The sequence below is a fragment of the Falco peregrinus genome, chromosome 7 (genome assembly GCF_023634155.1).
Source record: "Falco peregrinus isolate bFalPer1 chromosome 7, bFalPer1.pri, whole genome shotgun sequence".
Classification (NCBI taxonomy): domain Eukaryota; kingdom Metazoa; phylum Chordata; class Aves; order Falconiformes; family Falconidae; genus Falco; species Falco peregrinus.
In genome coordinates this window covers 14,756,945-14,771,144 of record NC_073727.1, presented here as the reverse complement: position 1 = coordinate 14,771,144, position 14,200 = coordinate 14,756,945, and the positions used below count along the sequence as shown (strand labels likewise).

The 14,200-nt window shown below is 43.8% G+C and overlaps 1 protein-coding gene across 2 annotated transcripts in view; it reads left to right on the top strand.

Moving 5' to 3' along the window:
- The window catches only part of RUNX2 (RUNX family transcription factor 2), a 95,993-nt gene that overhangs the window by 74,885 nt on the left and 6,908 nt on the right, over positions 1–14,200 (top strand). The window lies entirely within an intron of this gene.

Below are 14,200 nucleotides of genomic sequence, written 5' to 3'. Positions count from 1 at the left end.
TAGGAATTTTTCTGCTTTTATATTTGCCCAATTGTAAAGTCCCTCCCATTTTTTCTAACAAAATGAATTTAATTCCTCATCCACTACTGTAGATAGTGATACAGGAATAGGACAACAAGATACATGTTCTCCCCTAGTTGCCATACAGTGTTCAGCCTTTCATTTTAAGAAACACTGCTGTAGTCATGGGGGCTTTTTCCTCCAGGTTTAGCTAGCATTTGAACTGTCAAAAACGAAGAGAAGCCTGCAGATCAGAGCTCAGCCTGTGGCCCTGTTGGGTAGCGTGTCACCCAGACAGAGCAGACTATTTGCTCTCCACGTTCATAATTATTCCATGGGCAAATTTGCAAAGAGGGTTGAAACTGCGTTAAACTCTTGGAATTACTTGGACCAGGCAACGCTCTCATTGTGTGAAGAAGTTTAGTTCTGGCCAAAAAAGGTATCAGACACTAAATGCAGGGGGGGTATGTGGTGTTTTAAAGGTGGTTGTGGTTTAAAGGAGGAGAGGAGTCGGTGTGCTGCGTCTTCAGCCCTGTCTGGGCTATGTCACCTCCAAGCTTCCCGATCATTTTTCCCAAAGGTCTCTCTAACCACCCACTTGACCTTTCATCCTATGCTAGCCATGAATGTTTGCCCTAACATGTTATTTTGTAATACACAAGTGCTGAGTGTAGGCAGCTGGAGAAAGCTGCCCTGGGTTCTTGTGAGAAAGAGGAGCAACCACGCTGAGAGAAGGAGAGCACCAGCAGAGAAAAATAGCTCAGAGGATTTAAACCAAGGATCGATTCTGAAAGCAAAATGGATGGGTAGGGCATGTCACGTATATCATTCTATCATTCTGCCTCTTAATATCACATTTCTCTGGCAGTGAGAAGTGGAAGGTGGTATGCTTGGATTAGGAGTGGTACCCAGAAAGCCTCTTTCATTTAGCTGAGATGAAAAGTCCCTACACAAGCTCTAGTGATGCCAGATGCATCATTTCCATTCTGTATTTTTAATGGTTAACTGGGCTGTCACTGTCTGATCCATAGGCATCAGTGCTTTTTTATGACCTTTTCTATTAAACAAGCACTGTCTAGGACTGGCAGAATATTATGAAACCGTCAGCTAAAGGCATGTCCCCCTTGTTTTAGTTTATATAAAATCAGGCTGTGCAATGGGCTTGCTTGGAAAGCAGGATTGCAGCACAGGTACAAGACTGAGTCTCTGAGGCACATCATCTTTAGGTGATAGATGTCTGTAAAAACACAGCTTGCTGTATTTAATTCTGTGCTGAAACTATGTTCTGGGTTTTGTTGAAAGCTAAACATGGGATAGAAAGATTTCCATGAACTGGAGATCAGTCCCCTTGCCAGTCCCTTTTCTAAGATTTCACATGAGGTTTTGACTTTAGCTGCAGCACCCAAGTTTGGCTGCTGCAGGTGGTGTGGTTCAGTGATCAAAGTCATGGTTGTATTTGTGAACAGCTAATGGGCCTTTGCTGGAATCACGGCTGACCGTGCGATAGGCAGCAGCTGCTAATACTGTTCGTACTGCAGTAGCATCTGGAAGTCCGATCCCATTGTGCTAAGGACTACACAATTAAAGAAGGGGGGAGGGGGAAGAGGTCAGCCCTGTCCTCTATTAATTTGCACTCTTACATGCAGTACAACTGGTTACAAGCTGTACAACAGAATACAAGAGGGAACTGAGGAAAGATGAAGAGAGCCAGCGAGGTGATAGCTCTGGCTGCATCCTCACTAGAGCCAGGTGGTAGTAGCTCAAAAGGAGGTGCAAGAATGATGTTTGAAGGAGGGTATTGAAATAGCTTGGTGGCTCTTCACCTCCTCCCAGGCTTCAGGGGCAGCAGGAAAGAAAGCACAAAGCTGCTCATTACAGCCTGCAATAAGAGGCAAGCACTGTTTGTCAGCATCAGCATTGGAAAAGCTGAGTGGGGCATATTAGCCCCACCAGGTTAGACCAAATGTCCATTGGGACCCATCACCTTCTCAGCATGGCCAAAAGTGTTTGCTCAGTTCCCCTGGAGTGCAAGACCAGTATATATATATTCCCAAGCTGTAGGGGGTTTCCAAAACTGGAGGTTTATATCGGGATGATTCCATTTAGTAGCTGTTGATAGGGCTCTGTGAATCTTCTTACCCTTTGGTAGGTGGGAACAGAGGAGCCACTAGATCAACTTTTCTGTTTCCTATAGGTCTGTAGTGTTGTAGTCATACAGAACTGACAGGGACTTCATGAGATCATAGGATCTGTGCCCCCTGTGCGGAAATAGGATCAAACGTCTGCAGGTCGTTCCTGTTAAGTGTAGCCAACTAGTCATGTGTATTGCTGCCACCGAAAACAAAACCAAAACCATGTCCCAAAGAAGGAAAGATCCCAGCCAAAAAAAACTTGATTAAGGTTGAAGCAGATATTTCAGTAAAGTTAAAAGATTTTTAGAAAATAAAACCAAAGGAAGCCAAAGCTAATGTTATAAAAGAATACATGTTTGAGAAGCGATGAGAGCTGTATGAACACATTCAAAATATCCCTGGGATTCTGAATGAGACTGCTGGGCATAAAGTGGGAGTCATCGCTGCAGCATGGTGAACAGAGCTAGAGCTGTGTGGGGTTTGTCAGCATTGACGGTGGGAAGGTGAAGAGTAGAAACCTGTGTGAGAAAGAGCATAAACGTTTGGATAGCCTCTGGGGCACAGGTTGCAAAGGCTGGGATCTGGGCTAGGGATTGAGAACTGAAAATTAGACCTTCTGCAAAAGTGACTGTCTTACCAACTAGGAAGGGAAGCAAGTGCCTCAAAAACACCAGGAGAGCTGCTGACCCAAAATCTCTGCAACATAAGCCTGAGATGAAATGGCTCATTGGAAGAGGCATCTCACAGAAGCTCCTCAGAGGAAGTCCCCGGGAACTGTGATGTGGATGCTGGCATGGCCAGAGGAGCCACAGAGGAATCCTGGCAACGGGAAAAAGGCATCTCTCTTCCCCCTTTCTTCCCTCTTCCTCTCTCAAATATCTCCCTCTAAAGGGATTTTTTGTTTTTGTTTTCATTTTGATTCCCGCTAAAAGCCAACCCATGTTGTTTTTTTTAATGGGTGAAAAGGAGCGTGGGGGAGGATCTAAGTATCGCTGGAGCCTAATTAGGAGCCATCGTATTAGATTCCAAAATTAGATAGGAAGCTGGGTTTAAGGGTAGTCCAAACCCAACCAGTTCCTAGTTTGGCCTGGCCCACGTAGGTGGGCCAGACTGGTTTGGAGCTGTTTTGAGGACAGGCTGCTTGCCCGTGGAGGAAACCATTCCAGCCGCAGTGGAGCTGGAGCACGGTGCCTGGTCTTCAGCAGGGCCAGCTTCTGCTCTCACTGGTCTGCTCTGCAGATGCGCTGGAGGGGCGCTTAGTTGAAAGCAATTCTAGCTGTTGCTTCTTCAAGCAGATGAAGACAAATGAGGGCGATAATTTAGGCTGACTTTGTACTCCTCTTCGTTATTTCAGATATTGGGATTGCATATGAAAGTTTTCTTTTAAGCCACGTTCGCTTTATTCTGTCTGACTTCGACATTTTCTGTGTCTTCACCTGTTGAAGAGCTTATAAAAAATGTCTGGTGGTTTTCCCTTTAAGCTTTGTAACTTTACAACATCTTCCAATGAAGGATTTCATAGTATTTTCCAAACCATGCTACTGACCTTTGTCACTTGGCTAATACGAAGTATTAAAATATCCTTCTTATAGCAAGCAAAATTTAGCCAGGAAAATTAAATTATATGCCCAAAGTCGCAAAACAAATCAGTAGCAAAAGCCAGAAAGCAATGCCTCACATTTCTCTTTTTAACAGCTTTAATGGATAAGTGGGCTTTCTAAACTTCTCAATAACATATGCTTTTTTTGCCGATATGCAGTTATCCTGTGCTATATCTTCATGACACATTTCTTTTTTACCAGCCCAGTTAGAAGTTATCCAAGCTCACTTTTGAAATAAAGCAAATTCAGAGACTAGTCAGGATATCCTGGCTTAACTACGGGCTTAGTTAGACTTTGGTAGGAGTGTGCATTTCTACAGCCTACGGCAAGCGCAAGGCGGTGAGCCTTAACTTAATCCTCTGTTACAGAATTGTAGTATCTGACATTTACCATGAGCTGTGCCCATTCAAGTGACTGTTACTGTGGTTTATCTGGGACGTGGTAACTTGGGGTTTAAGTTTAGACCATCAATAGTGATTTGAGCTGCTAGTGGTATAGCCTAAGCTGCCATACGGCAAACAGCCTAAAGCATGTTTATGATGTGAGCTATTACAGACCAAAGTCTGTTTCTCTTTCTCATCACAGTTTCCTGGGAGGATAAAAACCATATTCAGACTTTACACTATGGAGAAGAAGCATTTATTTAGAGGTGTTCAAAGTTGGCCTGGTTTAAGCTTCAGCTCAGCAGATGAATGGAGATGCTGTATGGACAAGCGTATAATGGGTTGAAATTGACCTTACAGTAGTTTGCCTTAAATTAGTAAGAAACTCAGGGTAGGTCTGAAGTGAATGAAAAAAAAATAAAAAAATGGAAGGCTTTACACTGCTTTTATTAAATGAGATTGACAATCATACATTGTTGAAGTGACATGATGCCAAATATAAAAAGGGTTGCAGTGCCTCTAGCCCTGCTTATACAACTATGTTTAGCTATCTGTGTCCTGCTGAATTTGATGGCATTTTGGTATCTATATGGGCACTGAGGGCCTAAACACACAGACTGAAGCCGCTGTAGTCTTTGCGCTGGTCAGTATTTTTGACTCTTAGATGTAAAAGCAGCAGCTCTAGCAAAAACAGCCCGAAGGTTGCGTGCAGTTTTCTCTGTCTTGTGGTGACTTGGGACAGTCTATACTGCATGGTGGCCAGTCCTGCTCTGTGGCTTGTCGAGAGCCACAACTTTGCTCCTGCGATGCTGTGGGTTGTGACGTCCCCCAGCTGCTCTCACTCTGCTCCATGAGACGGGCACAGCGGGTCAGCTCGGTGTTCCCCCACTCAGCTGCCTGTAGGGCTTCTTCGCACCCTAAGTCCTCCTGAAATTCCTTTGACTGGTGGATCTTGGGTCATGCTGGCATGTTTGACAATTTTATCTTGGCCTGATGTTACCACTGTTTGTGTTACTTGGGGGAAACGTGTTCTCACTGTAAGGGAAAGAGCTCTGACCGTCACTGGGTGAGTTATTTTCCACTGTTTTCACTCCAACAGTGTTGTATTGCCTGCTGCTAAAATCCTTAACCTAAGATGGAAATGCCTCCCTGGTATCTCCCTTCTTGTTTCTCCAGTACTCAGAAGCAATCTGTGGGCTAAGTGCCCTCATCCCCTTTGAAGCGGCTGCTCTTGCGGGCTCCTGCACAGCTCCTGGTCCGAACGCAAGCGGCTGCTTTCAGCTGCCTCCCCGTAGGTCGAGGTGTGTCTGTTTAGCCTGCGAGGACACAGGACTTCGGACCAGGGAGGAGAAAAAACCCCAACACCATAGCCCTGGACATGGACAGGGACTGAGGCTGACAGTGTCCATTGAAAGGAGAAATTGTTTTGGAGGGGAAAAGTGTGTTTTTGATTGTTTAGATGGGGTGGTGGTGTGTGTTTTGTGGGTGTCTGGAGGCTTGGAAGGTGTTTTTTCTTCCTCTGTGTACAATATTGTTCAGGGGAAAAAAATACTGGACTATCTACGTTTGTGAATTTAATTTTTTTTGGCCAGAAGCATAAGAATTTGTAGGGTTTGATTTTTCTCTGGAAAGGAAAAAAAAAAAACCAAAAAACGGCATTTTGTGAACAAGGCCCGGGTAACCAAAATATGTTTGTTTTTGTTTAAATTGCTCAGTAGAGAAATCGTCTCTTGTCTATTGTTAAGAGAGAGGTTTAAATCAAAGGCAAATTCTACATATTCTAAAATATACAGACAACTCTTTGAAAGCAAAGCCAAGCAAAACTTTAAAAGAGACCTTCTCCTTGATGCAGAAGTTTTCAGTTAGTTTGCTGTGCTGGGGCTCAAGTGGAGAGAGGCAGCCTGAGAAACAAATTGCAAATCCCCATTTTGCAGGCGGAAGTCAGGGAGAGCGTCGTATTAATAGCACACGAGACCTTTCCACAGAGCTTCTTGTCCAGGGCTTTTCCAGCAGCAGCGAGAAAAAAAACTTCGCCATTTGTGGGGATTTTTGTGTTGGGATTTGGCTGTGGAAAGTTTAAGTGAGCTGCAGAGAGAGGGAGTGGAGGGCCTGATCCTCTCGTGTTGGGTGGTCCCTCCTACCGCAAATAACCCTATTGAAAACAGAGGGACTATTTGTGGAGTCATTTGTTTGTCAGGAAAAGTAGGGTTTGTAGTATACGGCCCCAATTAGCAGCCAAATTCCTGGTTATTTTCTCGTGATAAAAACGTGGCTAGCTGTCACAGAGATGCACGTAGCATCTCATCGGTTCCCGCTTGAACTCCTGCCACTTGCTCCATCTTCTTCCCACTTCCTCAGTCATGCAAAAATTATCCCAGCACCACGCTAGCTTGGATGAGGTGGCCGCTTCCCTCATGCCCAGGACTGATGTGGGCCCCGGCCCTTTGCTGTGCCGTTTGGGATCAGCTGAACTTGCGCTAGGTGTTCCCTGTCTCCTGCTCACTGTGCCCATCACTGAGGGCACCTGGGAGTTACCTGTGACCTTTGGCTCCTGGCCACCAGAGCACACCAGGCAGATGATACCCACCCCCCTGCCTGACACCACTGCCCCACACCCAACACATCATCCCCACCATAAATCCTGCTTTTAATACAACCCGGGTACAGTCAACCACATCCAGAGGATGTCCCCTCCTAAATTCAGCCTTTCTCGGGAGATTTATTTAACCAACAAGTTTATCACCAAGCTGCACTTTTTGGAAATGCTGTTAATCGCCTGCAGACGTTATCAGAGGGTGGGCGCCCTGCCCGACCCACGCGTGCCGGTGCAGACAAGGCAACAGCTCCGGCAGCCCCACGCGCGCTCGACGTGCTGGCAGGGCTCTCCGGGAGCCGCGGCAGCACTGATAGCAGTGCCGTTATTTGGGGGAGGGAGGAGTGCTCTCATTAGTTGCATTTTTTTGCTCCCTATTTTGGTAGCCATAAGTCATTTGTGGTTTTTAATGTCTTTCTTTTTTTTTCCCCCTTGAAACTGAAATAAAGGCTGAAAGAGTAGGTTTGTCCTTCCTTCTCTTATTTTCTCTGCCCCCCCCCCCTTCTTTTTCTTTTTTTTTTCTTTTTTTTTTTTTTTTTTTTGGCTAATCTGAGGCACACTGCCACATCTGAAGCCACTTGGCTTATTATGGATTTCATGGAAACTGATTCCCTGAAAGTGTTTCCATATGTGTGTTCCCAATATATCCCATCCTTTTCTAAATGGGAGTACAAACTCGCACACGAGCTGGAAATGGCTTCAGGATGTGACAGAGAAGTCATATGACTGGAGTGGCACTGTGTGTGGCCCTCTCTGAAAGACACGGTGTCCTGTGTGCTGGCTCCCATCCTACAGTAGATCCAGTTTCAAAGAATATCTTCCTTCCCGGCTTCTTAAAAACTCTTAATCAAGAACCAGCAAGGAATCCTCTGTCCTCAGGAGGGACGCATATTAGTTGAATGAGATTAGAAAGGAAAACTTGGATGGGGAGGAAAAAAGAGGGGTTTAAAGGGTGAAATTACAGAGCAATGCCAAGGGCTTCCCCCCTTCTCCCCACCCCTGCAAAACATAGTTTCTTTGTGTCTGCTTGAGGATCAGATGGTATTTCTGAGTTGCTAGCATGCAGTGGAAAAGTACAATTCATGACAACATTGGAAACAAATATTTATACTGGATAGTTAAGGCACATTTTTCTGCCAAAAAAAAAAAAAAAGTAATAAAGTAGACTGCTAGCCCCAACGTATATTATCTTCCCATTCACTAGATTTATACCGGATTCTTGTACTGACGCTCACCACCGCCATGCATGCATCGCAGTGCTCAGCCTTGTGGTTTCACCCCCTTGCTGTATGCAGCGCCGTTGAGGTTGCGATCCAAGAAAAGCCTCAAATGTTCCTTCTGATGCATTTCGGCTGGGGCTGGTGAAAAACAGCAGTGGCTAAAATTCAGGCAGGAAAAACTGGGGAAAACTGAACGAAGAGTGAGACGCGCCTGCACGTGCGTTTGTGCCGTGCAGTGTTGTATTGCTGCTAGACTTATTTCCAGGAAATGTTATTTACTTTTTGCTTCCAATGCAGTGCGTAGATGGCCTGAGACTTTAAAAAAGCAGGGGGCTTTTGATATAGCACCAATTCCCTTCCACCTGAATCACCCTTGACAGCTCCAGACTGAAGTCGCTGAGATGGGATAGCAAAGACTAAGAACTTCAGAGGCTCCCCATCACACCAGGTCAACGGGCATCCACGGGTGGAAGGTCACAACTTTTAGCCAAGAACACATTTCTGTAATGTGACCATTTGTCCCCCTCCTGTGGTTCTCATTAGAAAGGTTTATGAGTCCCGTATAAGTGCAGCTTCACAAGAAGCAACATCTATAAATGAGATAGTGATGACTGATGCTTTCATAGCTCCATTTCTGCTCCCAACAGTCCACCTAGGAGGGGTGTGTTGTTGCTTTTTTCCACACATGGGAGGAATTTCTACCCATTGATGTTCCTAAGATGAGCTACCTCTTCAGGTGCAGCCAGCAGCCACCTGTGTTTAGATGCATAGTGTCACCCAGTAAGACTTAGATGCCTAAAGAAAATCACAGTTCATCCAGCAGAAAAGTCCTATTGAGAGAGCAGGGCAGGCAATGATGTAGCCCAGGCTGGAGAAGTGCAAAGAGACCCCGATTTTACCGTTAAGCAATGTAACAGCTCTGCTTGGGAAACACTCCATTATTTGCATGAGTGGTACTTTAATGGTCGCTGCTAACTATGTTTTTTATGGGGTGTTTCTCCCAGCAAAGGGCTTAGGTGCTGCACCATAAATTCAGTGAATACAACTATCTGCAGATTAATCCATAGTATTTAGGTGCCAAAGCCCTGTTACCTAAACAACAGAAGGCACAAGCATGCAGTGTACCGTGTGAACTGGGGTTCTGAAGGATGCCGAGAAGAGATGCACTAGAATTATGTTCTCACCTGTTGTGCGTGAAGCTCTGAAGGGGTTAAAATGTTCCTTCCTCCCTCTGACTTTTGTGAGACTGCTGTGCTTAATAATGTTGCTGTTTAAATGGTCCCAACTAGGCCTTGAAGTTAACACCTTATTGAGGTGAAGGAAAGAGGGGGGAGGGGGAGTTCACAGCTTTTCTGCTGCTATTGTTCGCCAGACCTGCTTGGGGTAACCTGAGGAAAAAAAGGGAAAAGAAATAAAAAAAGATGTAAAATGGTTGGGATTTTTTTTCCTGATTTTTTTTTCTGAATTAAAGGGAGGTAAAGGGCATTTGAAAACATAGCATTTCTTATGATAAATGGTTGCAAGTATCCAAATGACGCACTCTCATCCCAAAATTGAACCAGGGAGGGAGAAGTCCTGTCTGTTGCTTTTGTGGCACTGCATGACCCTGGCCCTTGCAGCACGTAGACACATGCTCAGTGGTGGATGTGTGGGAGGAGTGTCCCTGAGCTCTGGCACGGAGCTGAGTGCCAGTGTAGGTTTGCAGGATCGGGACCTAACAGCTACAGCAAGGGACAGGTACAGGAGGAAGGGGTTTGGGATCCCTGGAAACTGCAGTCCCAGGCTCCATCCTGCAGTGGCGTCCAGAGGGAAGGTGGTACAGCACCTTTGGAGAGTCAAGGCTGGCCTGGAAGGAGGCAGGAGAAGGATCATGCTGTGTGTGATTCAGTAAACACTTGCTAGCAGGAAAATGAAGAGCAAAATAACACTCTACCCCTGATACAGAGGGATGCTTGGAGAAAACAGAGATGCAGCTAGCAAATAATCACTCCCCACCCATCCAAACACATCCCAAAGAATCCTGAAGATTGCAAAACTAAGTGCTCAGAAATTGGGAAATCTCAGTATTTACGTTGCCTGTGCAACTTTAAATCAGCCTCATTCTGCTTATGCATTTTATTACAGATTTTAATTACAGGATCACATGATATTTTTCCCACGGGATTCCTGTCTCATTCAGTGCACAAGATGGACAGTGCTAACTTAATGAGCAGCTCTTCAATATTTTGTTTTCTTCTTGTTCTTTGCATTTCCTCAGGCCTTGCTTATTGCAGAGCATTAAAATCTGCTCTGAAGAAGCAATTCTTAATTTCTTGATGGCCTTTGTTCTAATATTTCTGCCGTAGCATTCGTATACAGTTTGTTGCAGTGCAATATTCCCAAGAAAGAAAGAACACGTGTTAAAAAGAATACTGAGACTGACTCTAAGGTCTGGTGTAATTCAGTGCACCTTCTTTGTGTCACCTACAGCAGGATTTTTTTTCTGTCTTTGGCCTTCTGTGGACACCTATGATCCTGTTGGCTTCAGCCGCAGCTGTGAATATTTAGCACACATGCGAATCAGAAGCCAACATCTTTGCTGGGCACAGAAAATGAGAGAAATGAAAATGTGATTTGGAGAGGTTTCAACTGAGTCATGTAGGAGCCATGTGGCAGAAAGACGTACAAAATCCAGTTTGCTCAGGAAACAATCGGGTCTCCCTTGCCTTGTTCACTACACCCCTTCTGATTTCTTGCAGCAGTGGATTTGGGGTATATATAGACAACGGTCTCCTCTATTCCTCAACTCTGATACAACTCCAGGGGAGGTCAGCTTCCATGATGCCTGCAGGGAGGTTTTGTGTAAAAGGAGTAGCATCTTCTCCCGTAGTTGAATGCTGTATCATAGTGCCTGTGGAGAAATAACGTGAATGCTGGTATTGCCTAACTTTCTCACTCTTCACATGGTAACCTTAATAATCTCCTTTTGTTTCTCTCTAGTTGTGTTTATAGTTTCTCAGATTTCTAAAAAAAAAGCAAAACCCAAGTAACCCCTCCTTCCTAAATTTTTCTTTGCGATACCGTAGAAACATCCGCATGGGCTCCTTTGACTTCTGCCATTCGTGCGAATGGAGCCACCGATGAACCAATTCTTGATCAGTACTGACACGGGGATGGGTGGGGATGTCCCCGTGTTCCAGCAGTATTTGCAGAAAAAATGCTGGGACTTGGGACTCCTGGATTTCATTCCAGTCTCTGGACAAGTGTCTTTGTAGGGGCACAGACTCTTCTGCCCATTTTTAGTCAGAATGCTTCTGATTTGTTCATATTTGGCTGGATTTTCATGGCAACAGCTCTCACACAAAAGCCACTCCTATTCCAAAGTTCAAGTCCTTACTTCAAAGCATGGAACTGGTACAGCTTTTCAAAGGAAGGCTCCTCAGAGTTTAAGATTAGTAAAACAATATATTTTTCCCAGCAGAAGAGTTTCAGCTGAAATTTTAAAAACAAATAAATGCATAAATCACAATTTAGTCTGAGACAGACGCCCAGCATGGACAATTTCAGCCAGAATGCTTAAAGTTTGGCAAAGCTGTAAGAGACTGAAAATTGTCTCATCGTGGGAAGTGCGCGGCACACTTCATACGAGGCAATACTATCAGCTGTAAGTAATCCAAGCTGTACATATAATGCATAGATGTAGATGTTAGGGAAGGAAAAACCAGTTTTAATAGATCAATTAGTGCTATGTCCCAGCCTGAATCAAACTATTGAACAAAAACCCACAAAACCTAGTCTCTACTTCAGCAAATGTCTTAACACTCAAGTTCCCCAAAACACAAGTAAATCATTTAGCTACTGGTAAATATATTTAACTATATGTAGCCAAATTTCCTTGAGACAGACTGTTCAGTGACTCTTCAATACAGCACCCCTCTGTTTTCTTGCATCCAATGATTATGCATTGACTTGATGTGCTAGAAGTTTCTCTATTGGAAATACGTGAGAAGCCAAGAAGGCCTTTTTTTTTCGGTGGTGCACTTACAGTGTAAAATAACAAAGCAAATCGCAATATTTGTAAGTTATAAAATTATCCTATAACCCTTTAAAGTAGACGTCAGCTTGCTATACCCACAAGGAGTTAATCTATCCATGGTACATTATGATTTTTAATAATTGGAAGCGATTGGCCAAAGTGCTGTAAACCTGGCAGAAATTTGTTGCCTTATTTTCTGCAAACCACAAGCACACCTTATTAATTGAGAAATGAACATTAACTGGCATTACCTAGCATCTGTAAACTGAAAAAGAGAAATGACCATGGTACGCATTCAGCTGGAAACAGTAGAGTTGCAAAGCTGCAACAGGTAAAATTGGTTTTTAAGCGCGAATGAAAAACCATTTTAGTCGGCTACTGGCAAATGCCCAAGTCTAGGGTTTTTAATGAGGCTTCTGCATCAAAATAAGTGAAACCACATGGAATTTTAATTGTTCTTATTCTAAATATGAAACACACTGGAGCAGTATTCTTGAATCTAGGATGTTAGCATATATATTGGCATATTAACATGACCACTTTTCTGTTCTAAACTGTAGCTCTCAGAAAACTTGAGTGTTAGGTTAGGGAGGAATCAGCTTGGAAGATTTAAAAACAGTTTAACCCGGACTCGTTCAGATGTAAAGAGGTTTTTTAAAAATATCCTGCCCCCCCGCCCCCCCATATTGTCAAGCACAGTGAGCTGGTCAGACTGTATAGGAAAAGAAGATCACTTGCTGTGCTTGTTGCTGTGCTTCTCTTTCTGGTGGCACAAAATAAAAGTCTCTTCTTTTTGTAGAAGTGTGGTTTCACAATCTTGCGGCCACGATGTAGGGCAGAGGATTTGTGCTTCACCCATTTTATACAAGCTATCACGAGAGCAGGAATTCACAGATGCAAATTGTTTTCTTGCTCTGACGGAGTTAAAATCAGCATAAATCTTTAATCCTGCTGGGGAGATGAATTAATAAATTATTTACTTGCACTGTCATGTTACTATATTGCTGATCGACATCACTATTTGTGCACAACTAGATATACAAAGATGGGTGCCATACCCAGAAGAGCTATTTATCTTCCCACTCTGGCAAAGAGCTAAATACATATACATGAATATGCATATGGTGTTTCCAGGTTAGAACCAAAATCAACCTCAAGACAAGGAGGTCGCACAGAAAGAGGAGGAGGGAGGAGGAGGAGGAGGTGGGTGAAAATGTGTCAGTGAGATTGCATAGCAGTGAGGCTGGCAAGGAGCTGAGTTTTAGAGGTGATTTTTTAAGAAGTTTCTAGACTCACTTAGAAAGGACACTTCAGAGCAAATATCACAGAAAACTTCCTGATCTCCAAAAATAGCTTTACACAATGGAGATACAGGAGGCTGGGAACAAATTGCAGCCTAGTGCAGGGAGTTATGGAGACAGCAAAAGGCATTTGGACAAAACAGGGGTTGGAGGAGTGAGTGTGCAGGAGCCATGCAGACACAGCCATCCGTGAGATAAGAAAGGGTTATGGTTATTTGGCCTTTAGGTAAATAGGATTGCGCTTTACAAGCAACCGTAAAAACAAACAAGTGTGGATTTACTAGGGTATGTAAGGAGGTCTGTAGCCCCACATTAGAAATTCCTACGTGTGGTGTGCACATTCCCAGTCATTCAACACATGCATGATCTCTTGGCAGCACCCATACAGATAATATTTGGGTCTAGCCCTGAAAGGGGGATTGCCTTTTAATGTGTAAAACTGTATGGATAGTTTGTTATTAAGTTAAAAAAAAAAAAGTATTGGTTGCAAAGAAATCAAAATGCTGATGTTCTTCTACACCCTTACACTCATACCAATTCTACCTTTGATTATAAATCTCCTGTTTAGCTTCTATCAAGGTAAACTAAGAGCAACTCTGTTCTTGTTGGGAGAGTTGCAACAACAATAAAAGAAAAAAAAATAAAGGAGAATAAGCAGTAGCAGATTGAAACTCAGTATTTTGAGCAGCTGGGGAAATTATGTTCTAACCTTATATTTCCAGATACGTATCAGACCTGTTCACAATATAAAGGATAGTGTTCCAAAATTACAGCTTTGAATCTGGGTGGTATCGCCTCTGGCTATTGTTTGCAGTTGGGAACGAAAGAAGTTGCATCAAGTAGTAGAGTGTTTGCTGTAAAGGTACAAGTTATATTACATTCCATGGGACTGTGGTTGGAGGGGTTGATGATGGAGACAGACCCATTCACCCGTAGGTCACTGATTCAGTTCCAG